Source organism: Lissotriton helveticus, chromosome 5_1 (assembly GCF_964261635.1).
Source record: "Lissotriton helveticus chromosome 5_1, aLisHel1.1, whole genome shotgun sequence".
In the NCBI taxonomy this organism is placed as follows: domain Eukaryota; kingdom Metazoa; phylum Chordata; class Amphibia; order Caudata; family Salamandridae; genus Lissotriton; species Lissotriton helveticus.
In genome coordinates, this window is record NC_136065.1 from 1,598,748,303 (window position 1) to 1,598,768,822 (window position 20,520).

At 41.2% G+C, this 20,520-nt stretch overlaps 1 pseudogene; it reads left to right on the forward strand.

Moving 5' to 3' along the window:
* The first annotated feature begins 659 nt into the window (after positions 1-659).
* LOC144752705 (uncharacterized) lies at positions 660-1,871 on the forward strand (annotated as a pseudogene).
* The last annotated feature ends 18,649 nt before the right edge of the window (positions 1,872-20,520 follow it).

The following is a 20,520-nucleotide window of genomic DNA, read 5'->3' on the forward strand; positions in this document are numbered from 1 at the left end:
AGAGTTTCATTGTTTCTTCTAAACCCTGTGTGAAAACTGGTAAGACTTAAATGGATTCAGCTTTCAAGATCCACCAACAGTAGTTTTGCAAACACTTTGGCTTCAGAATTCCACAAAGCTACTGTATGATAATTGTCCGGCTTGTCTGTTGCGCCCTTTTTAGGTCTCGCCTACGCAGCACGCATGTGCTGTATAGGAGGAGACCTTTAGTACTCTATTCGCTTTTTTGCCTACAAACGTGCAAGGGAGCAAGCTTTGAAACCATCTGTTTTAATTAACAGATAGTTTCTGCTCGCTCCGCAAGGGAAACAGGCGCAGGCCCCCTCCTCTCTCCCCTCCCCCTGCTGCCTCCTCCTCTTTCAGCGTGAGGTACGTGTGCTTGTTAAAGCTTCTGTTGCTGTTTGCTTTTTCCTTTGGGCTTGGGAGGGCGGGTAGAGCAGTTACTATGCCACGCCACACACTGCTTCCAGCTGCCAGACCTCCGCTCCTTGTCGCCATGATTACAACTGCGACCCCCGTGACTAGAAGCACACACCTTTACAGCAAACGCATTAGCTGGGATGGGAATCCTATGTCGTCACCACATTCCCATCATGCCCCGGGCTTTATCGCAGGCGCACTGAGACAAACTGCTAAGGCTTCGAGTGCAGACAAGCAAGATGGCGGGCTCCTCTAATCTCCTGGAGGAGATGCTCTTCTCCGATGTGGACGAAAAAGCCCTCAGTGACTTAGTGGGTTCTCTCGAATAGCATTTGACTGGACACGGGCCTGGTGCAGCAGGGGGTGTAACTCTGGCTTCTCGGGGGCTGAGCAATGCTCAGCAGCAGCACAGAACTGGCGGCTCAGTGCTCAGTAGAGGAGCGACTGTGAGCAGCGGCAAGAGCCAGCTTCACTCTACTGTCAGTGCTCAGCCTGTTGCAGTTGTGCATGTAAATAGTCAGGGCAAGCAGCTGTCACATGGGGCACCCCATGTCATAACATCGATGGCTCCCCATGCCAGTGTATCACTAATAAAGAAGTTCCAAATCACCAGCAGCCACTTTGCCATCGGTGAGCCCTTCTGTCCCTGCTATAAAGACGAACTCCGCACCCCTAGCTTCTTTATCTACACCTATCAGCAGCTGCTGCTAACAGTGACTTCCACTAGCCTACTCAGCAACAGCTCCGGGTCGCATACGTATCCTGCAGGGGCAGTCGGCAGTGCAAGCAGCAGTAGTTCAAGCATAACTATTCTGTGCAGTCCCAAAAGTGCATATCCTGCCGCTCATCAAAGTCCGCTTCAAAACAACTTGATGTATGGCGCCTCTGTCCATTTTCAAAGACCTCAAGCTCACATAGCAGCCATTACACAAAATGGCCATTTTTGTAGCTCAGTTCACCCTGTATTTATGCAGATTGTGGACTGTGCAAGGTGCACTTATGCACCAACCTCAGTAACACACGTTGTCAACCACCAGAATCCATCTATAATTCACTGTAAACTGGACTCGCAAATGCAGCCTAAAACATCAGTAGTGCAACTTCACCATGCTGCAGCAGCTTCGCCTTGCAAACCCTCAATGTCTCTTCCACTGATGATGCCGCCCACAAGCATAATGCACCATACTCCATGTTCTGCCCCTGTAGTGTCCGTTGACGACGCCTTACGCACCACTATTGCACCACGTCACCCCTTGGGTTGGGTGTTCCATGACCTGCTGCAGGTGGCATGCACAGTTGTGCATGTCATGTCCAAACCATCACTGTCACCATCACTGAGGCATGCGATGGCAACTACTCCGAGAATAGTTGCCCCACAGCTCATTATGCAGCCTCTTCAACAAAGCACAATCCAGTTGCCTCCAGGTCTTTCTATACTACCTGGTAAGTGAAATTGTAATCATTGTACCCTTCTTAAGTTTTTAATTTGGACAAACCATTCTGTATTCCATATTTGTATTGATTATACCTATACATGAATTCTAGTTATGAGAAGAAAGACAATTCTAGAGTTTTCACATATTGTGAAACTAAGCATAGATACAAATAGATTATTAATTCCTCAGTGATTTTTGACATGGTGAGATTCTAAAGAAAAGAAAAAAAATCAACTAAAGGATTAAGTATAGTTGTTTTGTTTTTGTTTCATGTAAAAATATTTGTTGGACTTGTGAATTTGTTTTGATGAACTCAACAGAGTTCCAAACCATGTATTTTTTTATTGAAACATAACAGGCTCATTGTGAGATCGCCTCAACTTAGCACAATTCAGTTGTCTCCTGATCTTACTATTATACCACATGGTAGGGAAAATTGTAATCCTTTGAGCCTTTTTGCCTTTTTGATTTGGACACACCATTCTGCATTCTAGGAATACAGAATGGTGTGTAATACCACCCCATTGGTTAAAACATTAGTGAAGATAAGATTGGGGTGTGGTTTGGGGTGTGGTTTCGGGACCACGCAAGATGGCCACGGAGTGAGGTCTCTCCGCCGCACCGGATCTTCTCTCAACTCTTCCCAGCGTTTTCACGATGTTTCCAGCACAAAGGTTGCTAATTTCCTCAGCCGGAATGTAGGCAGCATCTTATGCGCTATTTCCGAACACCTTTTTTCATCACGATAAAGTTTTTTTGCTGCCTGTGTGCTCCGGAGTTCGACGCGCCCGCCATTTTGTCCTGCAGTGCCGGACCTACGCTCAGCTATATCCTGCGAGTCCACGGCGCCCTCTGACATGCGGTGGCTGCGTTCTTCCAACGATGTGTGAGTTGCTTTTGCTGCGTTACTCCTGAGTACTTCTTATCAACACGCTACCGGCTTTTACCAACTGTGGGCTTTGAACCTGGTTGCACCAGCCATTTTGTAGCTCTCCTCACAGCGCAAATGTTTCCCTCTCACAAGACGCATTTACAGATCGCTCTGTATATGGATTGCAGCACATTTCCTCTGTTTTTTCATCCAGTTATAGCCCTGGTGTGCGTTATTGGCACTTCTACATGAGCTCTGTCATATTTCGCTACATAGAGCATGATTTTTCATGGAAAGATGTTTGCTGAATGACCTTTGTAGACTTTTTTACAGATTACAGTTGAAACATACCACCAACTACTGACACCTTGGTGTTTGGTACTGCTACAGTCACCTTTTTGACAGCTCGTACTTTCCAAGTCATAGCATCACTTCGGGTCCGACCTTGCCACATCTACCCTCATATCAATTGCTACATATTGAGGGTGTATTTCTTGTTTGCTTCTCTCACTACGGATTTGATGATGTATCCATGACAAGACATTATATTTGTATGGCTTCCTGATTTTTCTTGGTGTATATATTCATCCTGAGTGGTCTCATATGCTGTATAAACTCTTTTGTTACTGACTGTCTGATTTGCTGTGTGCTATAATCACCCTATTACTGCGCAACTTACAGTGCGTTTCTTTATATGGGCAAGCTGCGCAAACCAAGGTTTGTCTTTGTCTCTTCTAAATCTCCTCAAGAGTCATCCGTCTTAGTCTCCTCCAACGTCTCTACTTCTGTAGATCAAATGGCTAATCTGGCTCCACATCATGTCTCGTCATCAAATAAATCCTCTCCTCCCAATGCTTCTTCTAAATGTTTGAAGCAGGATCCTCCATCACCAGACAAGCCATCCTCTCCAATTTTTATGGAGTTACTTCTAGAGGAGATCCACGCTTTGCGCCCTTTTGTTGAGGATACTAGCAGAGACATGCACTCTTCTGTAGAGCAACAAATTTCAGAGGTTCAATCCAACTCTAAACGCATCTCTTCCTTGGAGAAATCGGTCCGTGCCCTACACCAACATACTGAGGATTTGGAAAATAAGAACAGACGGAATAATCTTCGTATTTATGGTCTTCCAGAGTCTTTGGAAGGAGATGATCCTGTCACATTTTTCACCTCCTTCATTCCCAAACTGTTAGATATGCCTTCTACCAATTCTCTCAGTATCCAGAGAGCTCATTGACTTGGTCCACGTTCTTCTGATTCACAGAAGCCAAGAGGTGTCATTATTCTCTTTTTGAAATTTACGGATCTCCTCTCAGTCCTTTCTGCGGCCAGGTCTAAACGTCAAATCTCTTGGATGGGTCAGAGAGTGTTCCTTTCCCAAGATGTCTCTAATGCCACAGCGCCCAGGAGAAAGGAGTTTCTGAATCTTCGTGTGCCTCTACGTTCTCTGGGTGCCAGATATGGCTTGTTTCATCCCTGCATTTTCAAGGTCACCCACCAAAATAGAACTTGGACCTTTCAGGATCCTGGAGAACTTAAGAACTTTATTCATCTTCAATCTGGTGGTGCCATGGATACGTCTACCTCTTCAAATGGCTGATCATCTCATCCTCTATACTTGCTTATGTTGGATTTTCTATTTGTAGAATTTCTGTTGTTGTTCTATGTTCAGTTTTTCTCTTTAAATGTTTTTGGATGCATTTTCATGTTATTAGTAATCCCATGAATATTTACACATGCTTGTTCTACACTTTATAGCACTTCTATTGTTATTGTACTTTTAGATTTACCCTCCAGTTAATTCGTGCACTATATTGAACCTCTTCCCATTGTTATTTCGTTCTCTATTCACTGAGTATTTTATAGTGTACGTCCTTATTGTCATTTTCTTATTGTCATTTACCATTTTATATCTTTCATAGATTCATGAAGTTCTTCCCTTTGTACCACGTGGCTCCTTCCCTGCAAGACAGGTCCCTGGTGTATTTCCTTGAGTCTACGTTGGTCAACTTGTCAAATTTCCAATTAGTTTTTTTTGTATTTTATTCATTTATTTATTTTTTCCTGGTGCGGTTGGATTTCCTCCCTTTGCAGAGTGTCGCCACTTCCCCATCTCCCCGTGTTTATCTTTTTCAGGTACGTTTTTTTCAGTCATCCTTTGGATATGTACTGTCTCTTCTTTTGCTTTCTTTTTTTCCTCCTTTCTTTCCTTTCCTTTCCCTTCACCTTTTTTCTTCGCTCATGTCTTCTTTTCTCTGACCTGTTGCTGTTTCTTCTTTTCGGCTTTAAGATGTTTTCATATCTTTCTGTAAATCTTAATGTTATTATGTTTATCTTGTTTGCAAATTTAGAGTTATTTCTTGGAATGTAAAAGGTTTTAAAAACCCCATTAAACGGCAGAGAGTACTTTCCCATTCATCTTCCTATACTCCTGATATTGTTCTTTTACAGCAGACTCATCTTAATGATCTTGAATCCCTTAAATTGAAAAGGAACTGGGTTGGTACAGTTTTATTTTCTCCCTCTTCTAATAAAAAAATGGAGTTGCTATTTTAAGTCATAAAAAATTGAAATATAAGGTATTACTAGAAGAAAAAGATTCGGAAGGGAGATGGATTTTGGTTAAATTACTGATGAACGCAATTTCACTAACTGTTTTTAATATTTATGGTCCTACTCGACATGACTGTTCGTTCTGGCCTTTAATTACAAGCAAATGTATGCAACACAAAGATGATTTTTTTCTTTTAGGAGGAGATTGTAATCAGTTTATAGACCCGTTTATTGATCGCTAATCTACTGTTCGCTTCATCCCTCACAAACCACACAAGCAATTCTTGAACACTATTCTTCAAACACATCTCTCCGACTCTTGGAGACTCACGCATCCAGACACTTTAGATTATTCTTTTTTCTCACACCCTCATGCTTCTTCCTCTAGATTAGACTATATCTATCTTTCTTTCTCAGTCTCTAACTCAAAATCTATTATCCTCTTCTATTGAGCATATTGTTATTTCAGATCACGCCCCTATTATAACAGATATTGATTTACTTCCACCTCTTCCCAAGCCTTCTCGATGGCGCTTTAATTCTGCACTTCTTACTGACCCTACTTCTCTTCCCTATTTCGAACTTTTACTAATGACTTCTTTCAAATCAACTCTGATCCCGCACCTCCTCCTTATATCCTCTGGGATTCCTTTAAGGCTACTGCGAGAGGGTTTATTATTGATTTTGTCTCTAGGAAAAAGAAACAATTTCTTCAAAGACGCAAGTTTTCTCTTGCATATATTAAAAAACTAGAACATCAATTTGATACATTGTCAGATACCTGCATGTCCCCAGAACTGTTACGTGCAAAGATCTCTTTCAACAAGTTTAGCACGGATAATGCTTCTTCTATTCTTCTTCGTAGTACTGCGCGTTATTATGGAGGTCGTAATAAATCTGGATAACTCTTAGCTAATTACCTTAAGTCTCGTAAGGAGCGTACTTCCATTGAATCCATTTTTTCTTCTGACAATGTTCTTCTCCATACAGATAAAGATATTCTTGAACAGTTCCAACTTTTCTATCAACAGTTATACACTCCAGAATCCCATCCTACTTCTTCTATGATTCATTCTTACTTTGATAAATTACCTAAACCCTCTACATCCCACCTAAAAAAAAACCTTTACCTTGATCTTTCTCTTCATGAACTTTCTACTGCTCTATCATCCCTCACTAAGGGTAAAACTCCTGATGGCTTCCCGGTGGAGTTTTATTTGCATTTTTCTGACCTTTTATTACCCAAACTCCTATTGCTTTTTCAATCCTTTTATTCCTCTGGTAAAGCTGCAGGTACTTTTCAGGATGCCACCATCTGTCTCATACCGAAGGAAGGTCGGGATCCCAAATTATGTAAAAATTATCGCCCCATTTCGTTAGTCAATGTTGATTATAAGCTCTTCGCTAAGTTACTTGCCTTACGTTTGGATTCTTTCATGCCCCATCTTATTGGTAAAGAACAGTGCGGTTTTATTAAAGGTAGTCTCACTTCTGACAATTCTCGTCTCTTTCTAAACATTTTAAATAAAGCCCCCTCTCTTTCCATTCCTCTGGCTGCTATTTCTGTCGATGCTGAAAAAGCTTTTGACAGAGTGGATTGGTCTTTTTTATTTGCCTCACTTAAGTGGCATGGCTTCGGTTCCACATTTATTTCTCTTATTTCTTTATTGTACTCTTCCCCCAAAGCTTCTGTTCTTGTAAATGGCCAACTCTCTTCTTCTTTCACCCTTCAAAGAGGAGTCCGTCAAGGTTGCCCGCTCTCTCCACTTCTTTTTGTTTTAGCCCTTGAACCTTTTTTGTCCTCCATACGTCAAAATCCTTCTATTTCTGGTTTTCCCTATGGGGATCATCAATTAAAACTTTCTGCATATGCCAATGACATCTTTTTGTTTATTTCAGACCCAGAGTCATCTATCTCTCCTTTGCTATCTGAATTCGAGCATTCTCCCTCGTTTCTGGTTATAAGATCAATTCGGATAAAACAGAAATTCTTCCCTTGACTAAGTTTTGTCTTCCTCACCTCTTCTCCTCCACTGGTTTTGCCTGGAACAGCTCTAAGATTAAATATCTTAGTATTTGGTTTTCCATTTCTATTTCCTCCTCTATTAAATTAAATATGTCCTCTGTTCTCCCTCGAATTGATCAGTTATTTTCTTCTTGGAACCCTCTTTTTCTTTCTTGGTGGGGTCGACTTGACTCCATCAAGATGATTATCGCTCCTATTCTTATCTACGTTTTTTCTATGTTACCTGTGCGTATCCCTGCCCTGTAATTCAAACGTATTGACTCCTCTATCTCAAAATTTCTCTGGAAAAATAAAAAATCTAGAATTTCTCTTCTTTCTCTTCGCAGACCTAAATCGAATGGTGGTGTTAACTTTCCAGACTTTCGCCTCTATCACAAATCCTTTTCTCTCCGTCAAGCTTCACGTTGGCTATCATTGGAGCCTTCTCCCTACTCTCCTCTTTGGCTCTCTATTGAGCAATCCTTTTTATCACCCTTTTCTTTTGAGGAGATAGTGCGTTTCTCATCTAACTACCCTTATGATTTGCTTCCCTTGTTTAAACATACTTCCTCTCTTCTTAAACCTTTATTCTCTTTGTCACCTATTTCGCGCAAATCCTTTCTACATTTACCTATCTGGTATAATTTGCTTATCCTTTTACACTAAAGACCTATTTGTTGGACTTCTTGGAGAATTAAGGGTATCATGTGGATCCGTCAGCTTTTCGATGGTGAATCGCCTTGCCCCTTTCCTCATTTTCAACTTCAATCCCATTGTCCCCGCTCTTTTCTACAGAAATATACTCTTCTTATGGAAATCATTCTTGATTGTTAATATTCTCTTCCTTCCTCAGCCTCCCTTACTGATCCTCCTCATATCCTTGTACTACTCTCTACTCTTCCTAAAGCGTCTCTTATCTATAAATTCTTTTCTTCCCCTAATCCAGATCGTGTCAAGTCCAAATTAGAACTTTCCTAGGAAACAGACCTGGGATGCACTTGGCCCATTACCCTTTGGGATAAACTCTGGTCCAAAATTTTGAAAATTTCCCGTTCTGCATCTCTCACTCAATCTCTATTTTTTCTATATCACAGACTTTATCTTTCTCCTCTTCCCCTTTCTCGCTTCACTTCTTCAGCTAACTCTAACTGTTTGACTTGTAAAACACCTAATGCTGATCTTCTACATATGTTCTTTTTCTGTCCTACGGTTTCTACTTTTTGGAAACAAGTTTGGTCTTATATTTCCCACGTTTTCTCACTTTCCATCTCACACTCACTCCCTCTTCTTTTTCTCGGCAGTCTCTCAGATTCTCTAACTCTTCCCCCACACTCACAGGGTCTCCTTGATCTTATGCTTGCACTTGCATTTCAACATATATCTTCTAACTGGAAATCCCTTACAAATATTTCCATACAACATTGGTGGAATTCTTTATGTCATTTTCATAGACTTGAGGTCTCCTTTGCTTCCTCCTTTAAACCGTCTCGTAATGTAGACCTGTATTGGTTACCCCTTACCACATATCTAGATCATTTAGCTCAAAAGAAACCGGTTCTTATCAACTCCGAAAATTTTAAGCCCCCTTGAAAGATTTTACTCTCGCCTTCTTGTGCATTTCAATACTGTTTTATTGCTTTTCTTTATTGCAATGTTTTGCATATATTTTACAATTTTGGATTATTGCCTGTGCCCTTTCTTTCTTTGCCGTTACTTTCCATAGCATTGTTTTGTTTTAGCGTATTTTTTCTCATCCCCTTCCCCTCCCCCCTTAAAAATTCTATAAAATGCTTGTAGTTATCTAGTTTTACATTAGCAATGTTGGGACTTCTATTTGACTTGTCTGCTTTATATTCTTCTTTGCTGGTGTCAATTGTTATCATTATTATTCTTAATAAAGCTTTTCAAATATAAAAAACATTAGTGAAGATAAGATCAACTATGAAGGAGTGGGAAATCTGTCTAGAAAATTTTACTACATTTCTTTTCCTATATTTCACACCTACACTGACTGGTGATCACAATATGAGATGGAGGGAGGGTAACTGTATTTAGGGAATTTACCCCTTTTTAGCATTTTTTTTTTTAAATGGAGATGACTGGAGGCACGTCTTCGGTGTATATGTATTCCCTGCTGGAGAGACTTGAAGAAATGGCCTTGAATGTCAAAATGAGAGAGGGCGGTGGGAGGACCAACATCATTATAACAGACAGCTGTACCGAATGTATCAATAAATGTGCTGCATCAAGAACATTTGCATAAAGTTATGTTTAATTGGCGCTATAAGCCAGAAAACTGAAAACCATGTACCGGAAATCTAGTGAATGATGTTGGAGACAGTATTGCAAAGGTTTTGCATCACCCGTCAGTGTCAGCCACATTTAAGCAGGACATCTGTCCCTTTCTTGCAGTCGGGTGTCTAAGGGTGATGCGAGACCCGTAACCTGTCTACGCAATTGAAACTGTTTAACCGCATCGCTGCGGCGGCTTTTCCCGCTGTGCGCGGCGATTTTAAAAACCCCGCGGTTCATGACGAGCTCAGCTCGTCATGAGCGCACGGCAGGTTACGCTCATCAGCCTGGAAGGGGTTGAGTACTTAAATGACAGGCTCCATAGGAGGCCACAATAATCAAATTAAAACAATTGAAAAGAGAGTGCCTTGCTCCATTTTCACTGCTGCCTTGATTTTTATTGGTCGTGTGTTATGGTACAGCTGTTGCCATATTTGTACTTTGCTGCATCTTAAGTTTTGTACTATTTCCACAGCGCGTTTTTGGTCACTGTACTGTTGTCTTTTCTTGGACTGCATATGCTCCTGTCTTTCCACCTGAAGCATCTATCCTTCAGTCTTTAAATTGTGATACCTAAATGATTCAGTGTTGTCGACATTCTGTCTTTGGATGTACCTCATTATTGCCTACTTACCACCGGTAAGGTTTGAAACTCAATTGAAGAGAGCGTTTTAATGATTATCAATCAATCTGCACATTTGAACAAAGTGTATGTATTATTTGTTAGCCATTGAGAAGGGTTCTTTTCCATAGTAAGGAAAAATTGTGTTACTTTCTCCTGACGAAGGGTTACCCGAAATGCATTGTGTTGAATTTGTGAAGACTGAAATTGACGTATTTGTCACATTGAAAGCTTTTTATTGCTACATTACCAAGAAGGACTAAGATGCATTATTTCTGAAGAACATTTGTTGTGACCATAATTAAATGGATTATCCCTGATTGAGACAAACTTTCTTCTCACGTTAATTTGAGTGGGTGCATAACCATTGATTGCTTTGACATCTAGCCCAGAAAAGGCTTGTTGGGGTAGCACACCTTAAATTGTTATTTTCTACATTTACATTCTTAGCCTGTAGCTGATTGGCTCTGCAATTGAAACCTGGTATTTAAATCTCTCCTTCGTGTCGGTGATTTGAATTGTTTTTTGCCATACTTTGGTTCTGTATTTTGTTTTCTCTTTTCTCCAACCCCTTTTACGATCTCTCAGTGGTGAATTCCTCCATAACGTTTTTTTTATACTGGTCTCTTAATTCTTGATGCTGGTGAATTCCTCTTTTACTATTTTCGGTTCTGGTGTATTGCACTTGGCTGACTGAAGACTGATTAGGCCAATTATAAGCATATCCCTACGCACAAATGTATCCTTTTGCTAGGAAACAGTAAAGAAAAGGTGGCTACTGAGAAACCTAGTGATTGAGCAGATATGTTCAGATGTTTACAAAAAACATAATGAGCCTATGTAGAAAAAGGCTCAGGAAGTTAACAGACATTTTGTGATAATGAAGAGGGAGAGAAGGAAGGCATTTGTTTGAATTTTAAAAGCAAAAAAAAAATGCAGAAAAGAGTTTGGAGAAAAGAGAAGTTTGGATCAAAATATGCACTAAATTACAGAAAACGTTGAGCTAAATCAAGCCGGTCAACCATTATCATCCCAAATATAGGGAGGGCGAAAAGTTAGCATCTCTGTTTTGAATTAGTTATGGTGTAGTAATTTGAAACGGGTAGTGCTGTATAGCACTGGGACCCACTGCAATGGAAACAAGCATTTGCAATGCAATAGGTCTCACATTGTAGATGACAATGCCTTTTATTTATGTGTTTTGAAAACTTGCAAGCGGTGCATAAACATGCCTTTTGTACTTATATTCCTTGCTTACTAGAAGCAAGGCTGGCAGTAAAAGAGGCGCAATTACTGCCAGCCTTGCTTCTCGTAAGCAACGACTATAAGTACAAAGTGCACGTCTACGCACCGCATGCAGGTTTTCGAAACACATAAATAAAAAGGCATTGTCATCTACAATGTCATAGCCAATAGGTCTCTCCTTTGGGACCTTATAAGTGTTTAACTGTGCAACAGTTAATGTTGTTGCACCAAGGATATTGTGCTGCATAACTAAACACTTATACGGTGCCAAAAGCAAGACCTATTGGCCAGGCCAATGCTTGTTATGTATGGGGTGTGGAATTGATACCCACTAGTTCTCTGAGATTATGCTAGAATTTAAAACGCCATTATATAATTTCAGAAGAGTATCTCCCCATCTACTGTTTGTGTGTAAATACTGCTAGCAGGACACCATTATCACCTAGTGCCTCATTACTGTTCCTAGCAGCCATGATTTTACTCAAGTCTGATTCTTCCAATACCCTTGATTGTACATGCATTAGATAATCCTTTTCCTGGGCTAATAGCTCCTGTTCCGTGTTAGTCTCGTTGATCATTGGGATTGATTATTATGCATCATTTGTAAAGCTCATGGCTACCTAAAAGTTGTATTCAAAATCAAAGGGGAGAGCTAGGGTTAAAAAGGGGGGTACGTCCTTTCCCTATATCAGTACAAGACTTAAACAGTGTGGACGGACCCACTATGTGTGTGCGATTAGATCACTGTGAGTAGTAAGAACATGGACCCATTAGTTGTTCTTAAAAGACCCCTCACACACCAACCTAGTTGGTGTCATGCTTCATCATTGGGGTCCCAACCGGGTGGGCGAGTGCCCCCCAGTTGTGCTACGATGCCTGATTACAGCGGAGCTGGTGTTGTGCATAGATGTGATGTGCGGTGAAGTATTTACAGTTAAAAATATCTCTGAGGATCCTTGCCAATTATTTTAATAGTGGCGGCTCAGGATATAGTTAAAAAGATTATGTGTCGTGCAACTAGTCTGGATTTATCTACCGTAAGTTGCTGTATGTGTGATGGTCTACATGTTTTATCCCCTAAAAATTGATGCAAGGGCTTTTTAAATCTTTTTCCTTACAGGTATTTTTCAAAAGTGTCAGTGAATACACAGACATCTCAATACCACACACCTTAGCGCATGGGTAGGTATCACATAAGGTTTCACGTAAGTTGCTGTATGTGTGACTGTCTACATGTTTTATCCGCTAAAAATTGATGCAAGGGCTTTCTTCAGGACCAAAAAATGGATGACCTTTGCCACTCACTTTCAACCACTTTTTGGTCCTGAAGAAAGCCCTTGCATCAATTTTTACAGGCTGAAACATGTAGACCGCCACACATACAGCAACTTACAGTAGATAAATCCAGACTAGTTGCACGACACATATTATATTTTTAGCTATATCCTGAGCCACCACTATTGAAATAATTGGCAAGGATCCTCAGAGATATTTTTAATGGTAAATACTTCCTCACATCACATTTATGCACAACACCAGCTCTACTGTAATAAGGCGTCGTAGCACAACCGAAGCATGACACCAACTAGGTTGGTGTGTGAGGGGTCTTTTAAGAACACCTAATGGGTCCATGTTCTTACTACACATAGTGATCTAATTACCTAAAAGTTTTCCCAACGCTAGTCTTCTCACTTAATTGGACATGCCCCCTTTAATGGAGGAACACTTAAGGCCGAAAATCGCACGTCCGTGCAGCTCTGTGAGCACAATTTTTTTACTTTCCTTGTAGGCAACTGATTTACCTGTTTCGGGAGGTGCCCGGCTCCCGTAGGTTTGGGTGCCATCTTAAAAAGAGCAAGTCCCTATTTTAATGCTTTTATGTTTTCCTTCTTCACTTTTAAGCTAGTTTTGATTTGCCAGTAGCGGTCCCTTCACAGGGGAGCCTGTCAGCCTCCGGTGTTGCTGGACCCCAGTTTTGCACCAATTGTTTGCCCCCCTTATTTCAATATTTGCGCTCATAGCACTTAATTGGACACACCCCCTTTAATGTAGGGACATTTAAGGCTCAAAATTACACGTCCTCGCAGCGGGCGCGCCAAAGGCAAGCCTGTCTGCGGCCGGAACGTGCCTAGCGCCAGGAACCCTAGCCTTGGGAGAAGCGACTTCATTAAAATATTCAGGTAAGGAACTCTTAGATCTTAACTCTAAGGTCCTTAGTCTTAACTGTTGCTGCTTTAACCCATTTCTATAGCTGCAAATGCGGCTGCCAGCTGCCGAAAGAGTAGAAGGTAATACTATTGGCTGGGCTCTTGCTCGAGATCTGGCAAGATAAGTCGGCAGCTACAGTGACAGCGGAGTTTCGCTGTGGTCTCATCAATGTTAGGTCTCTGGCCAAACACAAATGTGAAGTGGCATACCTCATTCTTAATCACCAATTGGACATATTATTTCTCACCGAAACTTGGGCAGATGCCACGTCTGACCCTAATTTTGTGTTGGCGGCACCAATGGTTTTTCAGTCTTTTAGGTTAGACAGACTCCTTAAACGGGGAGGAGGGCTGGCCATTATTTATCGAGAAAAACTTGGAGCTAAATTTACTTCAGCCTCTAATCCACAATGTGAAGCGCTATATTTCTGCTTAGAAATGAACCCTAAAAAAACCTTTAAGGGCCTTCTCCTATACCGCCCTCCGGGATCCAGGAGTACTTTCATTAGTAACATTGATTCTTCCTTAGAATCCAAACTAAGTCCGATTCATTTCACCATTGTGGGCGATTTTAAGATTAATTTAGCAGATGTATCGGACAATGAGCTAGTATCTGTGTCAGATATATTGGGGACCATAGGACGATCGCAGAAGGTGCATAATACCACTCATGAGGCAGGATGTTATTTAGATGGAATTTTTACATCTGACCCAACCATCGCAGTCAGTGGTTCTACCATTTTACTGGACGGTTCATTCAGTCATTCTGTTTGATTTAAAGCCCCAAGAAGGGTCCTCAGGCGAACTTCCTAGTTTACACCTGACAGTCTTCAGAGCATGGAATAAAATTGATCCTGAGAGACTGATACGGCTTAATTCCCACCCTACTCTCTGTCCAAATCCAGAGATAGCAGTTCAAAGAATATACGGTGTGGCTAAACTCCGCTTTCCATGACAGTACCCACCTCAAAGGGCTCAGAAAATCGAAGACGACTTCTGTGCCCTGGTTCTCGGAGGCTATGAGATTAGAAAAGCGAAACTGCAGGATATTAGAAAGACTGGAGAGCGCAGTATGATGACTTGGGGATGGAAAATTGCAACCTAGCACTAACCAAATACAAAACACTGCTAATAACTGAAAAGGGGCTTTCTATTCAAAACAAATAGAAAAGGCCCAAAAATCTTCTAAATAATTATCCCAGGTAGTAAACAAACTTACCACCCTGCCCAGAAAAACTACTAAATTGAGTAGCCAAGCTTTCTGCGATAATATCGCAAGTACTTTCAGGGATAAAGTGAATGAAATATATGTATAATTTGAGGCAGCACCCTGTAATGACCTGAATGTCGATAGTTCCAGTTTCAGCTTAGGACAGAATGTGTTCGCCTATTTCGCTTTAGTCACCAGTGAACAGGTAGAAAATCTAATTTTATCAGCTAAATCAGGATCCCCATTGGACCCATGTCCCCTTTCTGTTTTAAAAATTATAGCTAGTAAAGCAAGCACTATTGGTGCGAACACCTTTTCACGCTATGTTTAAGGTTGGTGTTTTTCCTACTGTTTGGAAAGATGCATCCATCCTTCACTTATTAAAAAAAAACCAATTTAGACGCCTTTAATCCTAGCAACTGTCGCCCCATCTCCCATCTGCCTTTGCCCGCAAAACTAGTTGAGAAACTCATGAACCAACAGCTGGCCCAATTTATTCATGACAACGACTTACTTGATCCCACTCAATTTGTGTTTTGTCCTGAACACAGCACTGAGAATTCATTTAATCAAAGCCACCGAGGAGATTAGGGTAGTGATTGACAAAGGTGGGGCTGCTGCCCTAATTATCCTCGATTTAGCTGCAGCTTTAGACATGGTAGACAGTAACCTGTTGAAACAGCGTCTAAAAAAACTGGGCATTAATGATTCTGCACTCATTGCTTTCTTAATTTTTAGCGGCTAGAACTCAGTTGGTTGCACTAGACCATTTTAAATCAGTGCCTTGTTTGCTGCCTTGTGGGGTTCCACAGGGTTCTTCCCTCAGACCGACATTATTTAACATCTGTGTATCGCAACTGGCTCCCCTTATTCAACAATTCGGCTTTAGTTTGACATCTTAAGCTGACGACACACATTGTGGTTGCAGCTTTTTTAAAAAATTAACCCTCTACTTAACTCCGGTTTCAACAGTGCATGTGTGAAATAAGTACCTGGTGAGCAAACGTTGTCTAAAGCTCAATTCAGATAAAACCAAGATATTGATCTTTGGCAATCTATCACCAACATAGGATGCCACATGGTGACCAGTAGAACTAGGGGAATATCCCAAACCAGTAAAAAAAGCAAAAACTTTAGGAATTCTACTGGACAACAGACTGACATATTATGACATATTTGACCCAAATAAACACCATTGTGTCCTCCTCATCTTTCTTAATTAGGAAAATAAAGAAATTCTTCCGAATTTGCCAGCTAATCCTAGAAGGACGGTTGTGACTGCACTTGTGTTATCCAAATTGGATTACTGCAACAGCTTGTTCCTGAAGTGAAATGCAGCCGTAAGAATCATACTGAATTTGGCTAAATATTAATCGGTTTCCAAAGAAATTATGAAACTGCACTGGCTTCAGGTGGCAAGTCATATCAAGTTTAAGGCCTTGTGCTTGGTCTACAAAGCTCTTAATGATGCAAGACCCATCTTTTAAAAAAAAATCTCTAAGTGGTATCATCCTAGTAGACTGCTGCGATCCGCCGAGGTGAAGTACATGATTGTTCCCTGATTCCGTACAACTAATTGGAGGGGTCAAAGCCTGAGTTATGGAGCTGCAAAACTCTGGAATCTTCTCCTGTTGCATATTAGATCCTCGCACTCTGTCTTCTTTTAGAAAGTACCCTAAAACCTAGCTGATCGAGGCATATGAGCTGTAGATCGTATACTTGTGCATAGATCACCATCTGGTGTTCGGCTCGAATGTTTGCACTTTGTTTTTGTCTTGGAAGAAGTCTTTGTGGTCACAAGGTTGGTGACTCCTCCTTAGGACGATAGTGCGCATGGGCATCGACTCCATCTCCAGATTGTTTTTTTTCGCCATCGGGTTCGGATGTGTATTGCACCACTCTGGTTCGGGAACGCGCAATCCTTACCACTCAACGGTATTGTTTTCGATCACGGGTTCCCTTTCGACACGTGTCGTAAAAAATCCAACGACTTAGATTAATGCTTCAACGTGGACCGTGAGGCCTACCCGCGCCTGACACGCCAGCTGTCCATGGAACGAACTGCATTTAAAAAATGCCCCGGGTGTGTTGCTAAGTTACCACACACAGACTTGCGCGAGGTCTGTAACCTCTGACTCTCCCCGGAACACGAAGAAACCAGCTGCGAGGCCTGTCAATTATTCAGATCGAAGAAAACGATTTATGACCGTCAGGCTCGACGGCACGAGATGAGACGCAGCACTACTCCGGTGCCAGATATCTTCGGAGACTAATCGGAATTCCAACCCGGCGCCAAAGTAGGACACATTTCCGTGTCTGAAGCAAACGACTCAGACATGGAAGAGGACTCAAGCATCACTCCGGGTCAACGAACTGTGAGTAACCAACCCCAATTGCCCACAAAAACACCAAAGACTCCGGTTACACCTTCGCGCTCAGGTTGACACCGTGATACTGATTCAGATGCCTGCCTTCGAGCCTGGCTATGAAACATAGAGACAAGCCCTCCGGCTCGGTATCGAGTCAACCCCGTGCAGGTGTCGACCCTACTTCTTCAGCACCGAAACACAAGGCTAAGTCTGATGCTCTGCTGTCGGCACCGAAGACATCTTTGGCACTGAAAGACTCACATAAGTCAAAGACTTCAGAGCTGACTCCACCGAAAGCTTCAGAACCAACACCGGCTAAACCAAAAGCATCAGTCCCGAAACCAGTTAAAGAATAAATTTCAGAACCAAAACCAAAAGAAAAGCCTTCTGATCCGAAAAAGGAGAAAACCAAGCCCCCGGTGCTGAAACAACCTGCACCTAAGGGCACCGAGCCTAAAAAACATGGACACCCACCAAAATATCCATCCAAAGAATTTCCTACACAAGATTCTATGGATCCGAACCAAAAACCGCTGCATATTGACCCAGACACTGGGGAACTTCGAACAGCACTTCCTAAAAAATGGAAACTGGACCTCCCTAAATACTACCACATGCCTCTTAAGAAAAAAGATGGGTACTAACCCCTCTCCCCCTTACATACCTCTCTCTCCTCTATTTTTTAACCCAAATCTGCTAATTTCGGTGCACAGACATAATATCGACTCCACAATATCGAATGGACAAAATATCGAGTAAAAAATATCGAATATAATAAAATATCGAGAACAAAAATATCGTTGTTAAAAATATCGATTACAATAATGATAATAAAATATCGAGTCCAAAAATATCGACTCAAAAATATCGACATGACAAAATATCGATTAATAGTCTAAGTAAAAAATATCGATATTATGTTGAAAAAAGGTAAAAAATATAAATAAAGTGTAATAGTAATATAAATTGTAGTTAATGTTTAGGAGCGGGATGTTGGGTTAATAGGGGATAAGGGTGGGGAGTAATTTAAAATAAGGGTGGGGAGTAATTTAAAATAATTAAATAATTAATATATGTTTGTAAATATTTATATATTTTAATTAATTGGGAAATAATTAATATTAATTAGTTAATTAATTTATATAAATTTCTATAAAATTTTTATTAGTAATTAATTGGTAATTAAATAATATTAATTAGTTAATTGGAAAATAAATCAGATGAATTATTTAATTAATTAATATAATTGGTAATAAAATGTTATGTAGTAATTAATTGGTAATTAAATATTATTAAGTAGTTAATTGGAAAAAAATAATATTAATTATTTAATTAATTAATACAATTGGTAATAAAATGTTATGTAGTAATTAATTGGTAATTATTCTTAATTAGTTAATTGGAAAATAAATAATATAAATTAGTTAATTAATTAATATAATTTGGTATAAATTTTGTATTAGTAATTAATTGGTAAATAATTAATATTAATTAGTTAATTACATTATTTAGAGTAATTGTTATATATATAATATTTTGTTATAGGTCATTAAATTATTGGTGAAACATTTATTTATAATTACATGAAAATAATTACAGCTAATGTGCTAAAAAAATTTCATATTTGTTATTGGTATAAATTGTAGTTAATGTTTAGGAGCGGGATGTTGGGTTAATAGGGGATAAGGGTGGGGAGTAATTAAAAAGAAATAATTAATTATGATACGTTTGTGAGAAATTTAAATTATCATTTAATTGGTAAAGATTAAATATTAATTTGTTAATTAATTCATATAATTTGGTACATATTTATCATTAGTAAATAAATAGTAATTAATTAATATTAATTACTTGATTTAATTATTAATAAATATTTTTTTTCTTCCATATATTGTTATTATTAAATATTTGTTTGGGAATAAATATTATAAATAATTATATTTAATTAATTACAGCTATTTTGCTAATATATTAACTTATTAATTATAGTTAATTAGGGGAGGAGCCAAGCTCGCGAGCGTAATGGTCGCCTTTTAGCTCGGCTCCCGCAGCCCTCCGGCCTGATCGTATATCCTGTATCATATCCTGTCCGGAGACGACGCGTTATGGTGGAATTGGAGACGGCACACCTCACTTGTACTTACCGTTTGGCCCGGAGGTTTCGACGTGCAGCGGTTCCGAAGTTGTGTCCTCCGCGAGACCGGGGCCTCCGTGTAACCTAGACCGGGACCTCGCCTGTGGGATCCGGCGACTGTTGGCCCCGGTCGAGAGAGTGAACCGATGATGTGAGCCGTTGTGAGAACATCCCGGCGATCCCGAGCCGGGCCTGCCCTGGTGGCCGCGAGGCTGATGTTGGTGAGAAGCACCGGAGACTGATTCTGTGACGGGGTCCCCCCGCCGCTGCTGTGTCCGGCGGCCCTGGACCTCGGCGCCCGGACTCTGCTTGTTTGGGGCGCCGGTGCTGGTGTAGGCGGAGACCCGCATTGGGCAGACATCCTTTCGGCACCAAGGCTCCATTGCTGGGAGCCCCCCGGAGCTCTGTAAAGTCCTACATTTCGGAACTGTTTTTGAGAGTCGCGGAGGGTGGCGACTGGGCTGACTTCACGAAATGGCGGCCGACCATCTGGAACTTGTATCGCCTCGTGGCGGCGGGCTAGGGCTGCCTGATTGCGCGGGGGTCTGGTCTGGTGAGCGGGAGCTTACACTCAGAGATATCCTGGAAGCTCTGCGATCCCTGCGCGCATTTCTGGCCCCCGATGTCCCCGTGAGCCCGCCACGATCTGCCGCCATTTTGAGCAGCCGTTTCTTCTTGCCTCCCTCTTGTTTCAGAGACTCCATTGCCTCGCCCCCCTCGACTGCTGCAAGTGTTGCCGTCGCTGATCGACGATCATTTGGTGTGCCGGTGACTTTGGAGCTCCCTGTTTTTCGAGGTTCTGACCCCAGGGACTTGGACATTGTGCCGCGGCCCGGTTCGGCTGGGATGCCCGGAAATATTGGTGGACTGCCGCCTGCGCCTGCACCGCTGGCTTCGCATTTATTTATTGCAGAGAACCCCTCGCTTTCCCAAACGGCGGAACTATTCTCCTGCTCTCCATTGCCCGTGCTGCGATTGCTGATGCTTATAAATTCTCTACTTGGACTTTTGCTCACTTGCGGACCGATTGACCCCCCTTGTCTACATGGCAGTCAAAAAATTTTTCGATTTTGTGCTGGTCTTGTATTGAGTAACTCACTTTACATTGTCATGTGGTGGGTGGGATTTGTGGTTCGGAAGGGATGGGGGTGATGTG